This window comes from Protobothrops mucrosquamatus, unplaced genomic scaffold (assembly GCF_001527695.2).
Source record: "Protobothrops mucrosquamatus isolate PMUCROS unplaced genomic scaffold, P.Mucros_1.0 scaffold707, whole genome shotgun sequence".
NCBI lineage: Eukaryota > Metazoa > Chordata > Lepidosauria > Squamata > Viperidae > Protobothrops > Protobothrops mucrosquamatus.
Window position 1 is genome coordinate 417334 of NW_015386988.1, and position 26951 is coordinate 444284.

The following is a 26951-nucleotide window of genomic DNA, read 5'->3' on the forward strand; positions in this document are numbered from 1 at the left end:
GTCACAAGGCCTCAGCTCGGCGTATCATCCCAGCACCAACGGGGCGGCAGAGCGAGCAAATGCTATGGTCGAGCGCTACCTACGCAGCTACGTCACCTATCAGCAGGACGATTGGGTGGACCTCCTGCTGTTTGCTGAAGTGGCGTACAATAACACCGTGCATGGCAGCACAGGGTTTGCCCCCTTTCGGGTGGTGCACGGGTTAGACTTTGTTCCCATCCCCGAGTGGCCCCAGGGGACGGTCACTCCCCACTCTCCGCAAACCTGGATCACACGGGTGACCGCGTTGTGGGGCCAGGTGAAAGACGCCCTTAAGCAGGCCGAAGCAGCGGTTAAAGCGCAGGCCAACAAAAGGAGGGGGGAGCACAAACCCTTTCAGGTGGGGGACTGGGTATATCTGTCCACCAAATACCTACGGCTGAGGGTACCCTGTAAGAAATTAGGTCCCAAATACGTAGGGCCGTTTCAGGTAACGCATGTACTGAACCCGGTGACCGTACAACTGCGGCTGCCCCCCTTGTTGGGTAAGATACATCCTGTGTTTCACGCAAGCCTTCTAAAGCTAGCTCCTCAGGCCCCGTCGCAGTCGGCGCCGGGACCGGTTACCGGGTCGCAGTACGAAGTGCAGGAGGTGCTCGACTCCCGGACCCACCACGGAAAAGTACAATACCTCATCCAGTGGAAGGGATACCCCTTCTCGGACGCCTCGTGGGTTGGGGAGGGGGATGTCCATGCCCCACGACTAGTACGGGCGTTCCACCATAAACACCCGGGAAGACCGGGGGCTGCTACAGGTAGAGGCGTAACCTTACCCACATCCCTTTCTTTTCCAGGAGGAGCCGTGGTAGAGGGGGCCGCATGTCAAGCTCCGCAGGGCTTGCCATTCGCTGGGGGGGGAAAGCAGCAGCCGAACGCCGCCGCAGTCGCCCACGCCGCCACAGCCGCCCAACCGCCGCACGCTGCCACCCAGCTCTCCTCTGGTGCGGACCCGGCCCACAGGTACGACCCACCCCCCTCCCCTCGTTTCCCCGGGCCGCCGCCTACCGCGTGTGGGTCCTGGAGGCCTCAGCCGGCTTTGCCCAGCGCGGGGGTGAGGGGGGAGGCCTGCGGAGGCCGGGCATTGGCTGCGCCCAAACCGGGAAGCCGGAGGAGCGCGGATGGTGGCCGCGGGGAGCCAAAAAGGACCACAGACGTCGGGGAAGGGGCCGGCCGCGGCTGCCGCACTCAAAGACTCACCGAGCCGTCAGCCCCTGGCCCGTTGGCCAGCCCATGCGACAATCAGGACCAAGAGAGCGCAGGATCGGAGGGGGGCCGTCTGCAGCGTGAGCAAGGCTGCAACAGCAGAAAGAATAACTGGGATGGTGGCGGCTGGCTGCAACAGCCAAGCAGCCGGCAAGAGAACAGGACCGGCGCGACTGCTGCCGGAGAGGGGCGGGGCCGGACTANGGGACCGGTTACCGGGTCGCAGTACGAAGTGCAGGAGGTGCTCGACTCCCGGACCCATCACGGAAAGGTACAATACCTCATCCGGTGGAAGGGATACCCCCTCTCGGACGCCTCGTGGGTTGGGGAGGGGGATGTCCATGCCCCACGACTAGTACAGGCGTTCCACCATAAACACCCGGGAAGACCGGGGGCTGCTACAGGTAGAGGCGTAACCTTACCCACATCCCTTTCTTTTCCAGGAGGAGCCGTGGTAGAGGGGGCCGCATGTCAAGCTCCGCGGGGCTTGTCATTCGCTGGGGGGGGAAAGCAGCAGCCGAACGCCGCCGCAGTCGCCCATGCCGCCACAGCTGCCCAACCGCCGCACGCTGCCACCCAGCTCTCCTCTGGTGCGGACCCGGCCCACAGGTACGACCCACCCCCCTCCCCTCATTTCCCCGGGCCGCCGCCTACTGCATGTGGGTCCTGGAGGCCTCAGCCGGCTTTGCCCAGCGTGGGGGTGAGGGGGGAGGCCTGCGGAGGCTGGGCATTGGCTGCGGCCAAACCGGGAAGCCGGAGGAGCGCGGATGGTGGCCGTGGGGAGCCAAAAAGGACCGCAGACGTCGGGGAAGGGGCCGGCCGTGGCTGCCGCACTCAAAGACTCACCGAGCCGTCAGCCCCTGGCCCGTTGGCCAGCCCATGTGACAATCAGGACCAAGAGAGCGCAGGATCGGAGGGGGGCCGTCTGCAGCGTGAGCAAGGCTGCAACAGCAGAAAGAATAACTGGGATGGTGGCGGCTGGCTGCAACAGCCAAGCAGCCGGCAAGAGAACAAGACCGGCGCGACTGCTGCCAGAGAGGGGCGGGGCCGGACTACGGGGACATTTATGGGATACAGGCGGATGTTGGCTTGCTGGTGGGGGCGGAGAAAAGGGGTGTGGCACTTCTATATACAGCACTGGGAGCAAACCACTCCCAGTGCTGACTTTGTTTTGGCCGGGAAATAAATTACCGTGCTTTCACCACGTTCCTGCGTTCCTGTCATCTTTGTCTCTTCGGGACGCCAACGGACGGAGAGTGTCAGACTCTTTCTACTAGCAAGCCTTCATGACATCATAGCTTCTTCTCCAGGGGCCAGATAAATATCTTTTGGCAGCTGCTGTCAACCAACACTGGAAAGTACAATCTTACCAGGTCTTTGCAACAAGCTGCATAGTGGAAAGGTTTGCTTTTTTACCTGCCCTTTCTTTTGTGTTCTTTTATCTGGAGAACTAGTAATGAAAAATGGTCAATTGACAGTTTAGCTAAATGATGGAAATGGTTTAACCCTATGCAAGACTAGTCTATCTGGGATTAATTACCGGTATATGCCCATGGAAGTAGATGACCTTGATTTTTGGGGGGCGTGGGGGGGGGGGAAAGCGGGGAGAATATTTCCAGAGACACTGAACCTTCCAAAGATAAGTTAAATATATTGCAAGAAAAGGGCTCGTACAGAAATATTCTTCTATGACAGTATATATTATATTGATCTTCTGGAAAATATTGCTTTATACCAGTATATGACAAAGAATAAAATAAATATAAATGACTTGATCAGTCGTTGCTGTCAGTGGGCTTGATCCATGTGCCTCTTGGCTTCTTGGATGACTAGCCAGGTTTGAGTAGCTAGATCTAAGAAATAATCAACATTTGTCTAAGGGAGGGCATAATGTTACTTGCCTTAAAAGAGGAGTGGTGCAATCTCTCCTGGAAAAGCAGTCCTTGGACTGGTCACGTTTAATTAATTTTTGCCAGTCTCCAATCTCCCTTCTTTAGAGATGATTATTGAGGAGGTGGCAAGTCAGCTACAGAGGATTGCAAAGGAAATAAATTATCTGGTTGCTTTCCAATAGGTATTCACATCTAGTTATGGAACTCAAACAGCTTTGGTTGCAGTGGGAGATATCTTCATCATGACCTAGATGGAGGAGTGAGTGTGCCCCTCTGGATCCTATAAGACAGTAGTTCTCAACCTTTTTAATGCCGCGACCCCAACCGGTCGTAAGTCGAGGACTAAACCGATCGTAAGTTGAGGACTAAACCGGTCGTAAGTCAAGGACTAAACCGGTCGTAAGTCAAGGACTACCCAACCGGTCGTAAGTCGAGGACTTTCCCTGCCCGGGAGCGCCGCACATGCATGGTTCCGCCCCCTGCGCCGGCCGAGGCGTAGCTGGCAAGCGGCAGAGATGGAGCAGGCCGACCACCAGCTGGCCCAGCCCAAGGGAGGTAAGGCACCCACTGGAAAAGGGGAAAAAAATGGCGGACAAAAAAAATGGCGGACAAAAAAATGGCGGACAGCCTTGCTTGGCGACCCCCATGAAATGGTCGATCGACCCCAAATGGGGTCCCGACCCACAGGTTGAGAACCACTGCTATAAGACCTCTTGGCAGCATTTGATGCCATTGATCGTAATATCCTGCAGGTATTGTGAGTTGGATGCACTGTGTTTTGATAGTCTTGTTTCTACCTAAATGCATATTTCTAGTCAGTAATGATGAGCAGAAGTTTTTTTTGGCAGGGGAGTTCCTAGATCCAGGGACATTCCAGTGTAAGGCCCGACACATTCTGGAACTTTTCCATGTAAGACTATCTATGTGAAACAATTTGGAGAATGGTTCAGGGATTGATTAACACCATTGGTTCAAGGATCATCAATATATTGACAATAACCAATTATCTTTTGCAACTTCAGGCTGAGTTAGTGATACACTTTGACTTTAAATATTGTGGCATATAACTTTAATTTTCATTACCTACTCTACCTTTCCCCCTTCTTTCTCTTTGTGTCAGGTGTAAAAATATTACTAGTTATATGTTCTATTCATAACAGATTTTTCTCAAAAGAGTTATAATCATTTTAAATTTATTATTTCATGTTCTATCATTTCTGACTGTGAATTATTAAGTGCAAAATGTTAGGCATCATCACCCTTAAGATGCAATTAGAATTTAGCCATATAATTCAGAATAAGTCAAATAATGTTGAAGTTAATAAAAATTATCTCATTAATTTGATAATACTATGAAAGTCCCTTAGCAGACTTAGGAATGTAGGATCTACATGTCCATATGTAGAAGACAAATTTTCAACAGCAACACAATTCTTTCAGGATAAGAAGATTATTTAATGGAGAAAAAGAACACCATGGTATAGAATCAGAAAATAAATTCTGATTGTTCAAATTATTTAACTAATCTTTTTTGTGTCAAAACATTATTGACCTCATCAAGCTAAATATAGAATTATTTAAATATAAAATTCCATTCATCACTTCATATAACAGCACTGAAGTCAATTAGTTTTGGCTTCAATGAACATTGCTTTTCAGTGAATTGTGGCAGATCTCTGTAAGCTATAGCTTCTTTCTCAAATTACAGCACGGTTCTATGCTTAATATGAAAATATTTAATTTATTATATAAACTTCTGCCACCACATATATGTATATTAAATATAATGTAATTTAAACTTATGATTTACTCTTCATTTAAAATAGCAGTTATAAATTGCAAATAAATTTAAAGGTTGTACTTTGTTCCATTTCAAATTCTTCTTTTTATTTACAGACAAACAGTTATGGGGGCAATAGTACAAATGCACTCCCTGGTTTTCACTATAGGCCTAATGAATTTAATTAGGTATAATGAATTGATTAATTAAATCTGACCCTATGAGTCAGATTTATTTTGCACAAAATAAAGTCAGGAGCCTTGATCTCAGATCTCTCACTTGGACATTTATCAAATTATCCTCTACCAAGGTCTTTGCTGACTATTTCACTGGAAGAAAAAGAAGGCAAGACAAGATTAATTCATATGGCATTGATAAGGCCAACTGTCACCTTGATCATGCAAGAATAATAGATCCAAACAGTGATCTGCATGACCACTTTTTTGGCGATCCTTCAAAGATACAGTGGTGCTGAATGAGGGGAATTGTGCTTGTTCCTCATAGTTGTATCTGTTGCAGTGTCTCTGTAGTCATGTGATTGTGAATCTGACACTTGGCAAATGGCTTGCAATTACAACGTTGCAGCATTCTGCAATCACCATTTGCATCCTTCACTGCCAGTTTCCAACAAGCCCAGTCAATGGGGAAGCTGGCAGGAGGTTGCAAATGGGGACCATGGGATGCTGCAGCTATACAGGATTTACTTAACAATGGCAACTGGAACTGCTGAAACTAGTACAACTGCTGTTGTAAGTTGATGCTTTCATGTGATATCACACTTTATGACCATGTCACTTAATGAGAGAATTGCCGGCCCCAGTTACCATCATTAAGCAAGGACTTATGTAAGTAGACCAAACTTGAATAGATTAAAACTTAGGGAAAAATTAAAATATCTGCATACAATTTTGTGTAGGTATACGTGCTACATGTTTAAGATGTCTTCCCTTGCCCATATGAATGTGTTGGAGTTGAGGCAGGATGGATAGTACTTCCAAACCATATACTTAGTTAAATTTGTACCATGTTTAAGTGGTTTTGGTTGAGTAGTGAAGACTGAAAATTTTCACTGACATTGAATGGTGTAGGAAATGACTAGGCTGAGCCTGATGGATGGGTCAAATGCATCATCAGTCATGAGTCCCTGTGCATCCACAAAGAGATCTAAGTCCAGCCACCTTGAATTCTTTTCTATTCTTAACTCCCACTAATTTCCCTTGACCATTAGTAGTTCAGTATTTTGTAAAGAGATTAAGCTTGCAATAAATCTTTACACTCATTTGAACTGCCTGAATTTTCTGATTTCCCCAGTATTTGACAAATGGATATGTTAGTGCCATGCACATGTAGCTTCCAGTACATATAAATGTTACATATACATCTTTCCCAAGACAAGTATGTCTCACTAAAATCATATTTACTATTGGTTCTTTACTTTGTACAATGAAGATGATCATATGAACTAAATTTGTATTTTTTCTAAAAATATATTTTTTCCACCCAGTTCACTCAAATGTTGTTTTTCAACCTTTCTGTTCATTAACCAATTCAATAGTGCACTTCTGAATTTAGTCATGATTCTGATAATACAATAATATTCAGCACATTTATTTTCATATTGATTATATGACTAGACAAGCTGTTTATGAAACAAAATGGTCTGTTATATATACTCACAGATGTATACTTGCCTAATGAGTTTAGCAAAGTTGTTGATATTTACTGATGTATTGGCTTTAATATGCAAATCATCTAGTAAGACAAAAAGAAAAAAAGGATGATCAATGGCATGGATTTGTTCTTTTACCATTTTTATTCTATCATTCCAACTCCAAAGACTAATAAATATCAGTGTAAAAAATATTCATCATACAGAGACCTAGATGTATTTTTATTTCTAAACTAGGTTAACATCTAAGCCAGTCATAAAAATGCTTTTTCATTTAACCTGTTTGTTGATTTTCCCTCATAGGGAGTATTAATTGTCATAAAATGAAAATTGTTTTGACTATGCACATAATACACAACTGAAATTTGAAACAAAGTACAGTTATTGTCCAAATTTATAATAAGTAAATCTAGTAGATTGCCTACAATATTATCTGTAGTCTAGTAGATTGCATGCAGTATTATTCTTCTACAGTATTATATGATAAATACAATTCAGCCTAATTAGTTTGATAAAATAAACTAATTGAGTGTTACTTATTCCAGTAACATTGAACTTGATTACTTCAATTATTTTTCTGCCTCAAATGTTATAGATGAGGCTGCTATATCACTAATGCTGATTATTAAAATGCTGTGGCTTTATTTTAATTTATCTGGGAAAAAGAAGATTAAATTGAGCTTTATGTCTTTCGCACTCCTTTCATTCATTCAATCCATTGGAGCAGATGATGCCATAATAAAGAAATAAATTGTATATGCAATACAACAGTATGCTTGATAAGTAAATAGTCATTAGTAATAATAAAACAATAATACCCCACCCAGTCAATTATCTTTCATGGCAGCTTATTCAACTCTGGAAAGAACAGAATTTTATGGAATAAAAGCTTTATGTATGTGAGTGTGTTTGCTTACCCAATGGAATGCTGGAGAGCAACTTTGGGGGAATTGGAATATTTTTCTGTCCATCCACCCAATAAGTCCCTGAAAATTGAACAGTACCTGATTAAACCTAGTGTGGAAGGAGAAGCCAGCAAAAGGGACACAATTCTCAGAAATACTTCCCCAGTGCATCACTGCAGGAGAGGCTATGAACAACAGAGCTTGTACAGTTGGTGACTTTTCCTTTCTAAGCCCATTCCTTCCTCACTTCCAATTAAATGGTCCATACTGGAGAACATTTAGCCTGCCCCTTCTTCCCAGGACACAAACACATGCAAACACTGCACAAGGTGCCAGCCTTCCTTACCTTGTCACAAATTATAGTAAGTTTGATTGTTATGAAGAAGCAATAAAGGCTTTTCTGGGTTTTTTTTTTTTTTGTATTAAACTATGAAATAAGTGTAATCACTTATTTGTAATCACTTGCAATTCAGTATCATCTTTAAAGCCCTTAATGGTTTAAGGCTTGATTTTCTGCAGGACCATTTTTAGCTGCTCATTAAGTTTTATAAGGTGGTCTCTCTACGTTTCTTCTTCAATCAAAGATTGAAGGATGCAGAAACATGTCTTTTTAATTGCTGCCACTCTATGGATTAGTATCTCACACATTTTCAAGACTCTCTTCATCCTGTCCTTCATACATAAGACTATTTCACCAAATCTTAATGGAACAGTTACTGCCACTATCCCCCTAGGTAAGTAATTATTTTAACTGTCTTCTGTAATGTTAGACTTTCAGAGTATATATTGTAGCTTTATAATGCTTGGCTTTAATTTTTATGATTTATTTTGACCAAAATTACAGATCTGGAGCAATTGTTTGTGCCACTCAGAATCTGATGACTGCAGCAGCCTATAATCCCTATACATAAATAAATAAGCAAGTAAGCAAACATAAAACTCTCATAGGTGCCCAGAACTGTATTTTAAAATAGGTGGCCCTACAAAATCTGAGACAGTAAGAGGAAATCCTATGAAATCATTCACATATAAGAAAAAGAAAATGATGATGATAATAAATGATGATGATGATGATGAAGAAGATACGTATGATAACTGGATCACCAATGCCATCTTGATCTTAGCTCCTTATCCAACATTCATAACCTAATGATAAGGTCACAGTATGGCTATAAACACATTTGACACTGCTTCCAAGCCTTACCATGGATAAAAAATTTTCATTGCTCAGTTATATTTACAATCTCCTTGTATTTTTTGCACTCTGCAAGCACTGATCTATAAATGAAAAGGCTTGCAAAGATGTTGAGTTTGGGGTCTGCATATAGACTTCCATCATTACTCTACTTTTCATTATTATGTTAAATGAATGCCTGCATAGATTTTCTCTTAGTTTTGATTCAGATACACATTTGTCATGGCTATGGAAAGGATGAACTAAAGCAAATGGTTTCAGCAACCATGGTTTGTTTGTTTGTTTATTCAATGTAGCTACTATCTGACCCCAGTCTGACAATACAGACTTGAATATATATGACTTGAAATGCACATTATTGAATCATTACTAACACAAATCAGACAGACTGTTAGTGAGGAACACATAGAGATGAATATATAAGGAAATCAACAATTAATTCAGACTACTAGTTCCTCTTTCAGGGGGTATAATTCCCATGGATTATCCCAAAGATTGGCTCTATCTCTTCAGAAAACACTGTCCACTGTGGTCCACGACAAATACAGGCAAAGATTTATGGAGTTGCATCAGAAATACTGGTTTGCATGGTTCCAGAGAGATTGTTAATTGGCTCCAATATGTTCATTAGCATAAGATTAAGTATTTCTCAGGATCAAAACTAATTAAATATTAATATGCTTTTGCCTTTTTCCTCTCATTACCTCTTCGGAGTTCAGGAAGGGGAATAAAAGAACTGCAGTAGTTCTTTTGGCTGCTGGGATTCGTATTTTTTATTATACTAACGTATGCTCTCTGAATATTATGCACTTGATCATTTTAAACATTTGCCTAGTGGCCAAATCACAGTGTTTATGTTATTTATGTTGCTATTATCAAACTTATTTTTAAAATCATTTGAAAAAGAAAATAATTGCCTTCTTTTGAATGTCAAAAGATGGGTTAGTTTTCTCATTAAGTTTGCTGATTTTTAACTGTACTCTGAAGGTGTTCATTGATTTTATTTCTAAATGCTTTGACAGTAAAAACCACACTGATTGGTAACAAAACATGTAGTTAGTTGAATTCCGTTCCTGTATAAGTACATAGCACCTATCTTGCTGAAATGAAAAAGTTAGACGGAACATAAGAGAGTGAACTCAGAGAGGCTGACTAAAATGATAACAGAGTCACTCGACACATATATATATGACATACATATATATACATACACACACACACACATACACATGCTTAACAATATGTAGTCAAATGGAATTTCAGTGCAAAAAGTGTATGAATGGATTGGACTGAAATTTAGGCTAGATTTACAGATCTTGCTAGATAGCAAGTAGGTAGCATGTGAATTCTGCCACTGATTTGTAAATAATTGTTTATGACTTACTGAAATGAGGAGAGGGAGACTTGTGGTTTATACAACAAATGATGGTTTAAATAAACCAAACATAGTCAAATGTATAACAAGCTACTGAAAACGATGGGAAGGTTTTTGAATGGGTTATATCAGGGGTGATTCTCTAGAAGACACAAGTTGTTCTGTTCAGCAATTGGTTCAATCAATGTACCACAATGTACCTTTTTAAAACTATGCTTCTTTTTCTATACTGTGCAGGTATCATCTCGTCTCGTGTCAGAAATGCAGGAAAACTAGGAAGGGAAAATTATTAATTTAAATCTTAAAAGGTTAAAAGCTTTAATAAAAACATGGATTTATATGTCAAGCCATGTTGATGGCAGGGTTATTTTTGAACAGCAAGTCATTCGTGTGCATATTGGTCTGAGAGGGCACTGTAAAATATGGGTAGTTGTTTGAATAGCACCACAGTCACAGTAAGTATCCTATCCTGGTAGAACAATACCTATTAAACACTACTGTGACTTCAAAATGTTTTCTTTTTATACTGTCCACCTGCCTAGTAGCCACACTCTGGAGCATATGGTTTTCCTCAAGATTCAGAAGAGCAATGTCTTTACACATGTTGAGATTACTGCCTAGATGAAATAGAAGGGATTGGTGGTGAGGAACCAATAGGTGGTTGAAATTGTTGCACTTTAGGAAGTCCTTCTTAAACTGTCTTCCTCACCCCTTTTCTACATTCCTTCCCCTTCCAGTACAAATTGCACAGAATTAATTTTGTCTTTTGTATTCAAGACCCAGTTTCTCTTCAACATTAGATTAATTTTCATAGCTAAATAGAAAAATGCAAATTTCTTCTTTACATGTCTTAGGATATGAAGGCGAAGATACCTAGCATCACATGTTACCGAAGACTGAGATCAGGGCATGGGAGAGGTGGACACAAGAAAAAAAATGGGTTTTCAGGTTATATAAACCTCCTCATACCTCCTTTTGTACATTTGGGGTTCCAGGAGCTCTGTATCCTCTGCACGGATGCTATTGTACAAGATGAGCCAACAAGGGGCTTTGTGGTTTTGTTGGATTGTCCATATCTAGTTACTGAAGGTTTCCCCTCCAGCTCTATTCTTTAACATAAACTTAACATAAACTTTATTTTGCTCTTTTAACAAAAGCTCCCACAAGCCTCAAAAACTACATTTTTTACTATGTTCATCTAGAGGATCTATATCTGTTCTGTAGGTGTGTTGTTATATATACCACAAAAAACAAGAAGCATTTTTTTCTCTTCTTGAGTGACAGGAATAACTGGTCAACTGGAAATATTCTGAGTCATCTTATTTCTTGAATGACCTAGCTTCTTTTTCTTAGTTAGAATTCTGATACTTCATTTCTTAGAAGCAATATTTTTCTTATAAGTTAACATATATTATTCCAATGCAACATCATCTGCCTCAGATCGTCCAACACACACGTACTTCTGTGTTCCTTTAGGAGCAGCGGACTTCAACAGAAATACCACCAGGCCATTTATTCATCAATTAATTTCTGCATTCATTAAAAATACTTATCTATTGTTGGCTAATTTTTCTTCCTTACAAAAATTGTCAACCAACTGTCAAAATAAAATGGTGTTAACATCCATCTAAAATGGATGGGAAGGAATAATTATAAGACATTAAGCACTTTTTCCTAGTCACTTCATTAAACTGCAGGATTACACTTTTCTTTTCTCTTTGAATTGTCATCTCTGAATCCACTCCAATTTTTTTTTCTCAAGCAAGAGTCCTGAGGCAGCAGTGCTAAATAGCTTGCCTTGAGTGTATCCCTGTATTTTCTTTGTGCTGTTTCTATTCAAGTTCATCCTCTGAAAAACAGGGATAGAATTTTAAGAACAAAGTTTGCTTCATCCCCCACCCCCAATCTTCTAACCCACTTTTTTCTTGTGTGTTACATTTATTATGTTGAATGAAAAATAATGCTTTTACATTGAGGTTAAATATTACTTTCATAGTTTAATAAATGAAATAGGAAAATAAACCTTGACATGAGCTCTTTTGTAATCTGCATTTTACCTTTTCACATGATCACTACCATTTGCTACATACCTCTGTTGATTATGGACAAACATCTTAAAGTTGTTGTGAACAAACTACAAACTTTGTGTAAGGCTCAACAAATCAGGAACCAAGGCTGTTCAAATGAGTACAAGTTTATTCCATGCTACCTCATTACAAGAATGTGAATTACTAATGGTCAAAGCAAATTGGTGGTAGATAAGAGTTAACAGAATTCAAGGAAGGCTGGACTTAGATCTCTTGTGGGAGCAACTCTAAACTGATGATGTGCTTGACCCCTCCCTCAGGCTCAGCCTGGCCATCTCCTATATCTTGCCTCTTCAACCAGAGACTGACAGTCCATTACACCTCTTCATTTAAATCAAAGAGATGCCTTCAAAGATATTCTTTCAATTATGGGAAAAGCTGGAAGTCGCATGGCTCCAAGTCTGACTGATGGGATAAGATGGTGACAGCCAATGTTGTAATTGCCTCTAGGGTGGTTCATGATCTATGAGGCCCAGGAATGTCATATTACAGCAAAATTTCTTTTTTGAGCTTCAAAACTCTGCTTAATCATTGTCTCAAAGTTTTCACTGTTGCAATGTATGGCGGTGAGTTGATAGTAGTGACTGATTCAAGGAAATCTCTGTGAACAACACCATTTGAATCCCAAAAGCCTGAAGCTATGGATGAAGTAGCCATTCCCCTAGGTAATGTGACATTCCATAGACTGATACTTTGCTTCAGGGTTATAAAGATGAGCCCAAAAATGTAAATATGCATAGCATTTACTTGATCCCATTTACTGAATAACCAATTGAGGAAATAATTACTCTAAGGCCAACCTCAGACCACTAAATACATTTTAATAGTTCAAGGATATAAGGATAAGAAGATATTTGTAGATACAAATTGTAGATACACAGTCCTAAATTTCTCATTTAAAGCTTAGCCTGTTTTAGATTGGCACCTTTGTCCTGGAACAGTAGCCGTTGGCCCCTTGCTACATATATGATCTATCTCAAGAGCACCATGACTACCTTGCTCAGTGTAAGAATATAAATACTTAGCTTTGCAGTATGATCTTGTACCTTGCAGCAAAAGTTCAACTTTTGACACATGTTGTTTGTTGCCTTATTCTTCCTTTCAAGCATGGAAAATTCATTGGAAAAAAACTTTAAAAAGAAAGAAAAAGAAAAGCTGACTATTGATGAAAATCTATTGATGGAAAGGGAGAGTTAAATAGATTAAGCTCTGCCAGGTTGCCTTGGGGGTTGTAGGGACAAACATACGATAAACCAAATCCTTATTTTTCAAAATATAAAATCTATTTTTCTCTGAGCCTAGTTGAAACAAATAGGTCCCTTGATAGGCAGAGATTAGAAAAATAAAATGAAATATAGAATCCTATATATCAGCAATGCTGTGGATTATTTTTGGGTCATACACTAGTAAAATAAATCAATAGATGCCAAGTTGTGTGGTGCCACCTAGTAATTTAATAAATAGAAATGATAAAAAATACATTACATTCATTTTATTAAATTTTGTTTCGGAATGATTGCAATTTTTCTTTGGCCACAAAATAAACTCTAGTTCATTCCTAAAACTTTACTTTCACATCACACTAAGCCATGGTTTAACTATGGGTTACTGGCTTGGTTCATAGAACCGATCCAAAACGGTAACAATAATTTCATGTTGGGATCTTTTATTACTTAAATGCTTGTGAACTATGCTTCTTCAGCTAGCTGCAGTTCTAATGGACTGCTTGTGATAGTTATTTTATTCCTTTATTATTTTCACAAATAACTCAAGGCACCACACATAATCAATACTCCTTCTTCTTCCTATTTTCCCCACAACAACAACCCTGTGAGGTAAGTTTGACTGAGAAAGAATGACTGGCCCAAGTTCACCCAGCTGGCTTTAATGGCTAAGGTAGGACTAGAACTCATGGATTCCTGCTTTCTAACCTGGTACCTTAACCACTAAACATAGCCTGCAAGTAGATTTTGGGCAGAGCAAAAAGAGACCCTCCCTAGTATCTTGTAAAGGAGATGGTGGGATAAAGATTATACTTTCAGACTTACAAGATTCTATCAATGTAGTTTTACAATAAGATACTATCAGCTCATCTGCTTGTGATTCCTATCTGGTTTATTCTGTGAGGCTGACAAGTATCCATCTGAAGCTGCTATTCAAAAATTGCCACTAGAAAAGCAGGGAATCGGTGCCCTGAGAGGTTGCCATCAACAATTTACTACAATTCATGCTGGAGATGTAGACAAACCCAGTGAACCCTATAACATTGAACCTGAATGGCAGGCAAAATCAAAAACAACCTTCTGAAGATCAGCGCCCTAGCCATCATTAGAATTTCTGTCAAGCTCCTAGAACATTTTTCTTGGCCAGATCAGACTCTGCTGAATAAACCAACAGCCAGCTGCCAGAATTGCCAGATGAACCCTTGCCTGGGCAACTATGGGCAGCAGCTGTTATGCCACCAGGGAATAAGGAGTCACAGCTGCTTTTGGTCTTGGAAGATGAGGACTCTGAATTCTCTGTGCATAAAAGAGAGCAGAAGAAAAATGCTCTGGGAGGCTACTTGGAAGAAAGGAAGTTCGCCTTTCCAAATGAGCAATTCAGTATTCTTAAGAAGACCAGCAAGTCCTCTGTTGGCAACAATTGTTCACTACATTAGACTCCATGTGCCTTACTTCTCAACTTGAAATCTTGACCACAGTCTGGACCTGGACTGACTGAAGACCCTACTATGAAATTTGGACCTTTGAACTTTGCTTTGTCACTCTTGTGCTTGCTGTATTGGGTTTGGATTTTGTGGACTTCTGGTGGACTTTTGGTGACTTGTTTTCTGGTGTGTGTATGTGTGTGTAAGTGTGCATTTGTATTTACCTTTCCTTGATACTTGTTATTTGCTGAAACACTTCCTCGTAAAGTTTGCAAACTTCTGAGTTTGTGGAGCACATGGCTTGAGACAGGACACTCAGATGTGAAAAAAATACAAGTAATAATAAGAAGCCCAGAGCAAGCATTTATCTGGATGGTTACCTAAGTAGGTGCTAACTTTTTCAAAGGATGATGCCTAGACCTGGACTGGAATCAGTGATAGACTAAATATTAAGTGTATGGATCCTGATATAAAGGTTGAAATGTTGTTAGCTTGAAGTGCTTTTCTTGACCGTTGCTGTATTCCTAAGAATTTGTCAAGTGCAATAAATAGCTAGAGATTGGCTTTGGTATTTGTTTTTCCTTGCCCTGCCCCATATATTCAGCGACATAACTCTGCCTTTTATGGATTCTCTGTTGGCATTATATATTATCACTTTAATGCCCTATTTAAGTGAACGTTTGAATGGAATCTGTGTCTGCCCTGAAAATGATATAAGAAGTAATGGACAGATGCTGTGTTTAAGCCAAGGCAATTTTGAACAGTCTCTCTTAATTTAAAAACTTAAAAGAACAATAAATGTAGCTTGAAATGGATGATATCAATTTCCTCACCTTCACCACCTCAAAAGGAAGAACAAAAACTAGAGGATAAATGGCTTCTTAGCAGTTAAGCATTAAATAGGTAAAAAAAAACCTCAATCCTGAGAGCAGAAAAAAGAAATGCTTCCAAATTCAGGAAGTACTGCTTCTGAAAAGATTGGTTGACTGATTAATTAATTGACTGATTGATTGCTTATAAGCCAACCAAGCGCATGTCATTTCTTAGCAACTAACTAGATAGACTTTTTCTATAATAATCTGCACCCAACTTAGTCCTTCAGGTTTTCCAATGATGCTCTCACCACAGCTGTAATCTAAGTGTCTTGGTGGACAACCACTTACGTATGAGCCAGCAGTGTGCTACAACTGACAAAAAAAGCTAATGCAATCCTAGATTGCATCAATAGAAGGATAGTAGCAAGTTCATGTGTAGCAATAGTACTGCTTTATGCTGCACTGCTAAGACCACATTTGGAATACTGCATCCATTTCTGGTCACCATGATACAAAAAGATGCTGAGATTCTAGAAAGAATACGGAGTAGAGTAATAAGGGTTCTAAACCATACGATGGACAGTTGTGGAAATAAGGTGTGTCTAGTCTAACCAAGAGGAAGACTAGGAGTGATATGGTAGCAGTCTTCCATTACTTGAGGGGCTGTCACAGAAAAGAGGGATCAACCTATTCTCCAAAGCATCTGTGGGTAGGACAAGAGGCAACAAGTGGAAGATTATTAAAGAGAGATACAACCTAGAATTATGCTCCTGACAGTGAGAACAATCAATCAGTAGAATTGTTTGCCTCCAGAAATTATGGGTGCTCCTTCACTGAAGTTTTTCAAGAAGAGATTGGACAGCTGCTTGTCTGGAATGGTATATGTTCTCCTGCTTGAACAGGGGGTTGACCTAGAAGACATCCAATGTCCCCTCCAACCTTGTTATTCTATGTTCTATATTCTATCTTCCTGTTGGTTGTCTTCTTTTTCTTTCCATCTAAAGAGATGCTAGATGAAAAATAATTGGGAAGACAGTATTAACAAAACCCATGACCTTCCCCCAAAATAGAAAACTATGATGAAGTTTGTGATAGCTCATTGTAATATTCATATATATGGTCATTTGTATTGTATTGTTAGATCAGAAACAAGAGATGTGCTTTTTATTTTTTGTTATTACAAATTTTTTAAAAAAGAATGTAGAAAAATGCAAGGGAAAATTTAAGATACAGGAAAAATAAACTGATAAATATATAACAATATAGACAGAGACAAATTGTAAACGATCTAAGCATATCAAATATTAAATGTTTTACAAAACTTCTATTTATTTAAAATGAAATTCTTATTGGTTTAAAAAAGGAAAGAAAAATTTTGCTTTATTTTCCTGTAAATATTTCAGATGGCTAGAAGATAAATCTTTTCCTCTTCTGATGTCAATTGTTTCTTTCTGGATGTCTTAATTTTCCCATCTCTACTCTTAATCTTTAGGATCAGAAAATCCCAAAAGGTTTTGCTGATTAGATAGGTTTGTTGTTATAGAAATGGGTAGAACATATTAAGTATGTAAAAGTAAAAAGTTGGGGCCTGTAATGGAAGGAAGAAGACAATTATCTGTCTGCTGATAAGGGAAGAAAGGACAGATGGATGGATGGAAGGAAGGAAGGAAGGAATGAAAGAGGGAGTGAAGGAGGGAGGAAGAGAGGGAGAAAGGGAAGGAAGGTTTATGTCATAGGAAGGAAGATTCAGACTGCACCTCAGAAAAACCTCCGTACAACTAAGAGCAGTTTCATAGTAGGGCACAGAGAAATAGTGGGTTGCCTTCCATTGATATGTTCAAATGGAAACAAAACAGTCACCTCTTTCATGTTTTGATCTGTATTCCTGCACTGAGCACAAGCCTGGACTGATTCTAAATAAAAGCAGGGCACTTGAATTTGCCAAGAGACATTTAACATGTACTTCAGATACAAGATATTTATACGAAGCAGGAGTTAGTTAATGAAGCTCATATAATTTCATTAACATCACAAGTATTTTTTTTAACTAGAAATGAAAGAGAACCAGATGCTATCTTCTGAAAACAGACCATTCCAACAGCTGTCCAAATGGTCAAACTATTATGAAGCCACCTTAGAATTGCCTCTGGGCTTCTATCTGGAACTATGGCTAGTAAAATACTTCAGATGAGCCTTGAAAGTGTTTAGTAAAAATGAAGCTAAGCAGTGAAGCTAGTAAACACTTCAACTAAGAACTATCACATTTATTCTGAAATAATTTTGAAAATGCTCAGTGAATTTAATATGATGTTCATCTGTCCAGAAGTGCCTACCAGAAATCTCATCAACATCTGGTTTTAGCCATTTCTCTGCAACTACATATACAGTTGTGTGTATATTTGTGATGTGTGCCTGTTGGGTAATAGGTTCCTTTTTCTAAATCAATCCATGTGGCATCTTAAACTTTCTGGCAGCTTGTGCTATTTGTCATGATCATAAATTCATTGTATATTGTTCCTTCAATGGATAGAGAATCTACAGTATCTACTGTATGCCACAGGGAAAACTGTTTTTTAATTTTAAAATAAATTATTTTAGGTTAACATTTATAAGGCATAACAAGTTTCCTGACAAATATCTTTTTATCAGTCTGATTTTTAAAATACCAATCAAAAATATGGCAAGATATTAGCAATAAGAACAACAATATTTAATGAAAAGGATGAATAGAAATAACTAAACATGGAATTTCTATTACTTTAATGCAATATTTTTATCCAGAAAATCAGCTGTATTGAAAAAGTATCTGTCTAGTTTTATTATTTAGATTTGATTTTCTTTATTTTTTATAAATATCTTGCTAATGCAAACATCTGTCTGATGTTATAAACAGAAACAGGAACATTCATATGTTGACCTTCAACTGGCTCCTAACAAGAAAGGAATAAAAAAACAGATCAACACAAACAAATAAATTGTGTTAAAATGCTGTAAAATTAGCTATTTTTTTCAAAGATTAATATAAAGCTAATATAAATGGAATACTTTTCATCAATTTAAAGTTTTGTACCAGTATTAAAGTAAACAATATTTAAATTAGGTTAGGCAGTAATTACTCAGGATAATCTGTTTCCTTGAGAAAATTGCAGTACATAGCTTGATCTATGAAATTGGACAAATTTATCAAATTATATTAAAATTACAATTTTACATTAAGGAAAACCACTATTTTAGATATGATACAATACATTTATTAAGTTAAAATCCCAAAATGCTTTCCACCTGGTGTTAAATTATCAGATCTGTGAATTTTTACATTGAAGCTTACTTCCATATCAATCTTTAATGGAGGGAGTGGTTGTAGGTAGCAAGTGCTTCTGTAGGAGATATCCAGAATCAAGATGGTATCTGCAACCAGTCAGAGTCCCTCCTGTTTGTAAATATTGTAACAAATATAAAAAGGAGACTTGCTCAATGTTTGCAGTTGCCATCTTGGTTTTTCTGATGCTGCTGTAGGCTTCACTTGTGGGCAGATTGATGTCAGATCCTACATAGCTGGGAAAGACCAAAGTAACTAGAACTATAGGTAGTAATTAAGCATGATGTTACATGACCACAACTTGTGGTTTGCACCAGTAGCTTTCCTGTTGACTTCAGCAGCTGCAACTTCAAGGGCCAGTCATAAATTTCCTTTTCAGTGCTGTCATAACTTTGATTAGTCACTGAATGAGTGCACTAACGGTACACAAAGTAAGGGATCTTTAAGGCCCAATTTGGGTAAATATAGAAATTTGGCCACTGTAGCAGGAATTTTCTAGCTACATTTATATTGAGTTATTTAAAGGAAAGTCTCTTTCAGTGATTTGAAATACTTCTTCCCAGGTTTCTTTCAGTCTGGACTAAGTTATGGTTTATGAGATAAGCTAACTAACTAACTCACGTACTATACCTTTTTCATTTGTTTCCAATCTCTCTTAGCTGGAGATCTGAGTTTAAATCAGGGTTTTTCATACTTGGCAAGTTTAAGATGTATGGACTTCAATTTCCAGATTTATAGCTATGGAATTCTGGGAGTTGAGAGTCACACATCTTGAAGTTGCCAAGTTTGAAAAACCCTAGGTTTAAAACCTAGGTCCTAGATGGTCCCGAGTTATCACTTTATTCTTCTTGAAATCCATTTTGAGATTGCCCTGTGAAGGAAGAATTATTGTTTGGCAATATTAATACTAATATTAATAATAATATAATCTTGAACAACAAATAGAAAACAAATGGTTTCTTCTATACAGCAAATATGTGAGAATAGAACAGATTATTTTTTCCCTATTTGTGACAAAAGTTATTTCAATCTTCAAATGTTAACTTTCAAACTTTTCTGCCGGTTCCAATATCTTTTATGCCTGATGTATTCAAGCAAGTAAAACTTTATGGGGACTTGTTTGTTTCCAGTGAATCTGCTTCCTGAAGCTTTCCAGGCATAATTTGCTTTTGTGTGTTTGTTACAGGGTGTGTTTCTTCTTTATAGAACTTAATAAATAGAAAATATGTGTGCATCTCTCTGATTAAACTGTAATGAACATCCATATGAAAGTTACAGATGGGTCCTGAGAATTTGACAAAGTATCAGAAAAGAAGTGAGTATTATAAAAGATTGTTGATCATTAATATGTAAGGTTTTTCTTTTCTTTTTTCTTTCTTTTTTTTTAAAAAACCAGATATTGAACTGAAAGGAAAATGAGGCTGGAGCTGGGGTAGACAATGATACTAGAAAATCAAAATGTTCTTCATATTTCCAGTTATGGTGGAATGCTTTTCCAAATACCACCACCCAACAAGAAAAGTTGAAAATAAACTTTGATGACATTGAAACGTTGTGACTTTAAAACAGAAGGCTTGGTCCAAATGATAAAGATGTGCAATATTCATAGAATTTAGAACATAAACACAATTTCTGTTTTGATATTCCAGCAAAGCCAAAAATGTCTGTGATATTTATTGAAGTTTCTTAATTGCTATTGTTGCATTTTTTTAATGTGAAAGGTAGTAAGGCAATGAAACAAGGATGATATGATGTGGATCTGCACTGTCCTTTTGGGAGATATGTTATATATCTTAGATGGTGTGCCATGTATGGAATGGTTCATATATGAAACATTTTGCACACTACTAGTGTAGGTTTTAGATAAACTACCATTTCTGTGCTATACTCTGGTCTCAGTCATTAGGCTAGGAAACCAAGTTAGTGGGAAGCTTCAGGTCTTGCCTTCCACAAGAACATAGTATCAGTGGAGAGATTCTTGGTTATTTACATGAGTCCAACAAGCTTGCTTTGTGATTTCCTTTGCTAGAAAGAATGCTGAATTCCTGCTGATAATTTTTCTGGGCTTTGGAAAATGAAAAGTTCTCTGCTTTGCTTTCATCTATAAATTCAGGAAACATTGACCAGTATTGCTACTCAGCACAAGAACTGACCACTTCATAAGGATCTTGAAAAAAATTGACTTTCCCTTTTCTCTATGCGTCTTCTCTGCACACGTCTTCTTTTTTTCTTCATAAGTCAGTGTTCTTTTCTTTTTTATTGATATGAATTGTTTTAGAAAATTATATTTGTCTGAAAAGTATGACAAAAGAAATCTGCAAATTGCAAACAAAGAAAAATATATAGTCCCCTTGCAACTTCCATATCATCTGCAAAACCTTTTTTGCCTTTCCCAAGTGGCATTTGTGTTTGGGGAGGCAGAAAATATTAGGCAGTTCCCAAGAAAAAAAGAAGATTGCTTTCACAAAAGGAGTTTTTTCATATATTTTATTTTTAGAATGTAGAGATTTTTCCTCCCATACTGTCAAAATACATTGATTTATGTTTTTTTTTTTTAAAAAAACCATAGCTGTAATTTTTGACTGGGAGAAAATCAACACAGTATGTCAAGCGAGCAGACTATTCAATCACTTGACAGAAAACCTGCATATTAAATCTTATTTTCATGGTCTCATTAAGAGCATAGGTTGTTGCTAACTCATATAAGAAACATTTTGATGGATTATGTGCCATATGATCAGTAGTGACTCTTAGAATCACATAGATAGACCAGTGATGGGATTCAGATATGTGAACAACCGGTTCTCTGTGTGGATGCTGCTTCCAGAAGTCCATTCTGGACCTGGGCAAAAAAAAATTAGCTACTGGTTCTGCCGAAGTGGTACAAACTGGCTGAATCCCACCTCTGAAATAGACCTTCTCAAGGATGATCTGTCTGCAATCTTCAGGGCTTCCAAAATGCATCCATCCATTTTGCTGTTTTTCCTTTTCCCTTCTTGTTTCCTAACATTATTGACTTCTCAAGAGAATTAGGTCTTCACCTAATGTGACCAAAACAAGATAATCTGATCTAGATCACAACTAAGATGATCATAGGCCTGGAGACTAAAACATACGAAGAACGGCTGTGGGACTTGGCTATTCTAAAGAAAAGAAGAAATAGGGGAGACATGATAACAGTGTTCCAATATCTGAGAGGCTGCCACAAGGAAGAGGGGGTCACTTTGTTCACCAGAGCACCAGAGGGAAGGATGAGAAACAATGATTGGAAACTGACCAAAGAGAGAAGCAACCTGGAATTAAGGAGAAACTTCCTGACAGTGAGGACAATCAACCAGTGGAACAGCTTGCCTCCAGAAATCGTGGGCACTCTATCACTGGAGATTTTTAAGAAGAAACTAGACAATCACCTGTCTGAGATGGTATAGGTTCTCCTGCTTGAGCAGGGGGATGGACTAGAAATCCTCCAAGGTACTTTCCAGCTCTATTCTATTCTGAATTCTGAATGTTCTCATGTCTTTTTGATATTCTTTAGCTTTTTTGATTACCCAGTTTGCATCAGCAGTAATATCTCTTGGTTCTCTGAAATTCCAAAACCAGCTTGAATATTTGGCATCTTCTTTTCTAAACTGTATTGGATGATTCTAAACATTATTTTGCTAGCATGTGAAATTAAGGATAGTGTGTGGCAATTTCCATATTCTTTTAAATTTCATTACTACAATTTTGGTATTATAAACTGACCTTTTCTTATTTACGGGCCACTATATTATTCTCTAAATTTGTTGACTTTGTTAGATTAAAACTTGACTGACAGGCTTGCTTTATTTCTTTACATATGCCATTAATTACTTCATCTTCTGGCCTGGTAACAACAGGAGTGCTGATCTAACTTCATCTTCTAGCTTTACAGGTTATTGTAAGTATTGAATATATTCTGGTGTCATTTCTACTAAACAGAATTTCAGAATAGTTCTTCCATTTTGAGAGCCATTTGGTGCTAGAAACTGAGAGCCATTTGTCAATCTAGAAACTGAGAGATTGTAAATTCTAGTTCCACCTTAGGCACAGAGATAGCTGTATGACAGTCATTCTCTGAGCTCTAGGAAGCAGGCAATGGAAAAACATTTCCGAAAAACCTTGACAAGAAAACTGCAAGGTTTAATCTAGGCAATTTTCAGGATTCAGGCACAAAAGATCAGGTCCACATGTGGAGGTCCAATTAACTGATTTGTTGGTATTCATGCCTATGCACAGGAATATTTTCAGCTAACGGTTAGTACCTGCTTGGAGTTAGATAAGGGTAAACAGAATTCAAGGGAGGTTGGACTTAATTCACTTGTGGATATGTAGGAATTCTCGGCTGATCCCTCTTTTAACTCTGCCACCAGGTTCTGACAATCCTTCTCCTATAGACACACAGACATTCCATTTTAGTTTGCTCTTCTTTGAATCAGTTGCATCAGCTAATTGCCATCTGGCAATTTAGCATCTGGTGCGACGGGTAGCTATATAAATGTAATACACTGATATATAAAAATAACAATGTAGCAGTGGAATCTCCTTTGTAGTTTTGAAATCTTACGGAAGACTTTTCTTTTCTTTTTTTTATGTCCGGTTCATTTTATGTCCGGTTCATTTTTGTCTCCTGTAACAACTTTCTGAAAGTCTTTAAGTTCCTTTCCGAGATCTTTTTGTTCCTTGAATATTCTTTCTTTCTTCTTCTTGGCAACTTTCAGCATTTGTTCTACCTTCCTGTTTGCTTTCTTCTGTTTTTTTTTTCATATACAACCTTAGTCACTTATTTGATTTTATTCCAGTATTTCTCTTGTTTCTTCTCAGGAACTTGGATAACCATCATATTAAAGGGCTATACGTAAAGTTTAATTGAGATTATTCAGTCACTGTGTGCATAGTATCCTGGCAATAACTTTACTGTAATCTTCCTGTCTATGAAAGCATCACCAGTCTTTCTTTGCTTTTCATGTCTTGAGTAGTAAACAGTATGATGTTCGGAAAGTGTCCAAGTCTAGCATATCTCAGTTTGCTGATACATAGTTGATTATATCATCTTTCACTGTGTTCAGTTTTGCCATGTTTATACTTCTTATATTCCATGTTCACACCCCCTGTAATTCTGTTTCTACAACTTTGATATTTCTTTTCCTGCATGGGAACATCAGCAACTAAACATACCAAAGACTTTAAATTATATACCAAAGACATAATAAACAACATTAGTTCTCCCAAAAAAATTCTCAGCTCTTCCTCAGTAGCATATTGAGTGCCATCTGTCGTCCTTCAGGGTATACCAGATCAGGAAACTGACACCACAGGAAGACAAGGACTATACTTTATTGAGATAGGCCATAATAACAGGACTTAAGGAACATTTCAACTTCTTTGCTTGTTTCCTTGAAAGTCATCCCACAACATCTAACCTAAAGAGCCCATCTTGCAACACTATATTAACATTTGCTTTATACTGTATATCCTTGTGGATTTGTTTGGTAAAACACAGGAACAGCTTAACACTGATGCCTCTGCCATTGTTACTAAAGAGATCATTTCTCTCCAGCATATTCCTTTATCCTCAGTTTCATGCCTTGGAAAACACTGCTGTAAGATTGTATTCTTGGCATTAATTGCCAGCATTCATTGCCCAATACACTCAAGAGCACACACACCCTTGCCACAATGAAGCGACACAGCAGACTTGAGAGGGTTATTTTTTATTTATTTATTTGTTAGTTGCCTTTTTAAAAAAATCAAGATAGTGTGCACGGTGCCCCTTTCTCATATTTTCTCTAGAGCAATAACCATGTGAGGTGGATTAGACTCAAGGAGAGTGAATATTCCAAGATTACCCTTGAACGTCCATGCTTTACACTTCATAAATTAGATATTAATTCTCAACTCAATATCCTAATATTTAAAATAAAGGTTTACTTGATAACCCATTAGATGTTGCCCTTTGTCATTAATTAAATTTAATGTATACCAGTTGCTGTCATTGTGATTATAGCATACAGTATCTCTAATTACAAAAGGACTGAATGTTAGAAAAATATGCATGTATGTTTGTATTTCTCCTACCTGTTTATAATGGGTGAAAGTTTACTTTTCATGTTTTCCTTGTTGTTCTTATTGAAGCTAATATAAAATAGTAATTAATTCCAATCTTGCAATGATAGAGGAGACAAGAACATAATTTGTTTTTCAGTGTAATTCCTTTAGATTTGTATGGAGATATACTGAAGCCTTTCACAAGGAGGAAAATAGAGATTAAGACAGAAGTGTGATTGAATTTTCTCAGCTACTTTAAAGCTATACAAGCTATTTAAAGCTGCCATCTGTAATCCATAAACAAAAATATAATGCTAATATATCACTGTTCAATTGGATTCTCTAACAAAAAAAATGAACAAGAAACGGAAAAGCAAATTGATCCATATAAAAGAATCAACAATACCAATTTCCCCGATTCTTGCATCTTATTCTTTATAGAATTGCTTTCGTGGGAAGAATGGGCTTGTCCCTTTTGTGTGGAATATTGTTATTATAGGGTCTGCTGAATTGTTGTTCTCCATACATGGAAGTGCATCAGAGAATGAGCTGGGCTGGTGCAGAAGTGTAACTGAAAGGGATTTAACCTACCCTACCCCAAGTTGAAAGGACATAAGTTGCAGATGAACTGGGATAAACATTTGCCACTTGCCTGGAGAAAGCTTTGATACTTTTGTCTCCTGGCAATTTTGCTGCACAATATACTGTATTTCAAGTGCACTGACGATGTTACCTAGTTTGTAACAAAACATCTACAACAATGCAAACAAGCTCAAAATTTTTTTTCAGTTTTAAATGTGCACCTTCATCATTATACGGTAAATGTAAATTGAGGTTCAGTTTTAGAATGAAAATGTACTTCCTTGTTTCAATAGTTGATTACAGTGAAAACTGGATTGGGAAAGGATAGTGTTGCTACAGTTTTTATGATCTATCTATCTATCTATCTATCTATCTATCTATCTATCTATCTATCTATCTATCTATCTATCTATCTATCTATCTATCATCATCATCATCATCATCATCATCATCATCATCATCATCATCATCATCATCTCTCTCTCTCTCTCTCTCTCTCTCTCTCTCTCTCTCTCTCTCTCTCTCTCTCTCTTAAAGTATGAATGCAGTTTGATTATGAAGTGGCTGTGGGTATGTCAGGAGAAACTTAAGTGCAGAGAAAATGAATTATTTAAATACACATGTTATACAAGAAGAATGAATGGTTGAGGGGTGAATACGGAATGAATACAAATCTAAGTGACCAATAAAAAGTATATTGAGATGGTTTGGTTATATAAAGAGAATGAATGAAAATCTGCAAATCTGAAAAATCAATATATATATAAAAAGGGGAAAGTCCCAAAAGTTGTGGTTGAATGGATTTGATGAGATTCTCAAAGAGAGGTGAGAAGTTTACAGAATAAAAAGCAGTGTATGGATGTGATGCAAGCAATGTTAGAAAAGAAAATGAAGTATGGTTCATGTTGTTGATGTCAGCTACATTTAACTATTATTTCCTTTTCTCCAAAACTGTACAATTATTTTTTCTTATTGTGTCTTATTTCTTTTCTGCACTTTGCACAGTGCTGGCCACCATTAAAGGAATAACATAATATATGTATCTCTGTGTTAAAATCCATCCTAACATATATTAATTCAAGATAAACATTTAAATCAAACTAATTACAATTCTAAATAACATTCTATCACCCAGTCATGTATTAATAAGTTGTCTTCTACAGATTCATGCATCTTTTTTCTTACTTTTACTCATTTTGGTTTTTATCACTGATTTCTTCTATTGATAACGATTCTTTAAAAAAAAGGGGGGGAAAGCTTGTTCATTTTGGGGGAGAATAAAGAAGCAGATTCTAAAGAAACTGAAAAAATTGGCTTGATAATTATGATTCTTTTGCAATCATTTGAAGATGAAGAATTTTGGATGAGTTGGTCTCC